Source organism: Phalaenopsis equestris, unplaced genomic scaffold (genome assembly GCF_001263595.1).
Source record: "Phalaenopsis equestris unplaced genomic scaffold, ASM126359v1 Scaffold233650, whole genome shotgun sequence".
Classification (NCBI taxonomy): domain Eukaryota; kingdom Viridiplantae; phylum Streptophyta; class Magnoliopsida; order Asparagales; family Orchidaceae; genus Phalaenopsis; species Phalaenopsis equestris.
This window is the reverse complement of record NW_018251591.1, coordinates 1-481: the sequence shown is the minus strand read 5'-3', so window position 1 is coordinate 481 and position 481 is coordinate 1.

The window sequence follows — 481 nt, the reverse complement described above, 5'->3', positions numbered from 1 at the left end:
TATAACTCCTTTAGGATAGGTTATTGAACGACCTGCTAACTACAACGTTATAGTAGTAGGGGTTATTTCTCCTAATCCTAATCTCTTAAATATCGATAATGACATAAGGTTAATACTTGCACCTAAATCACATAAAACTTTCCCATAAAATCTATCTTCTATTGCACATAGAATCGAAAAGCTACCAAGATCTTTAAGCTTTTCAATAAGTTTCTTCTAAATTATAGCACTGCACTCCTCACTAAGTGCAACAGTCTCATTATCTTCAAACTTCCTTTTTCTGTTGAGAATATCCTTCATAAACTTTACATAGCTTGGCATTTGTTCAAAGGCTTAAGAAAATGGAATATTGATTGTAAGCTTCTTAAATATTTCTACAAATTTTGAAAATTGCTTATCCAACTTCTGTTGTCGAAGTCTCTGATTAAATGAAGGTGGTGGTTTTGCTAAATCAATTTTTGGTGGAGAAATAGGTCTTTCA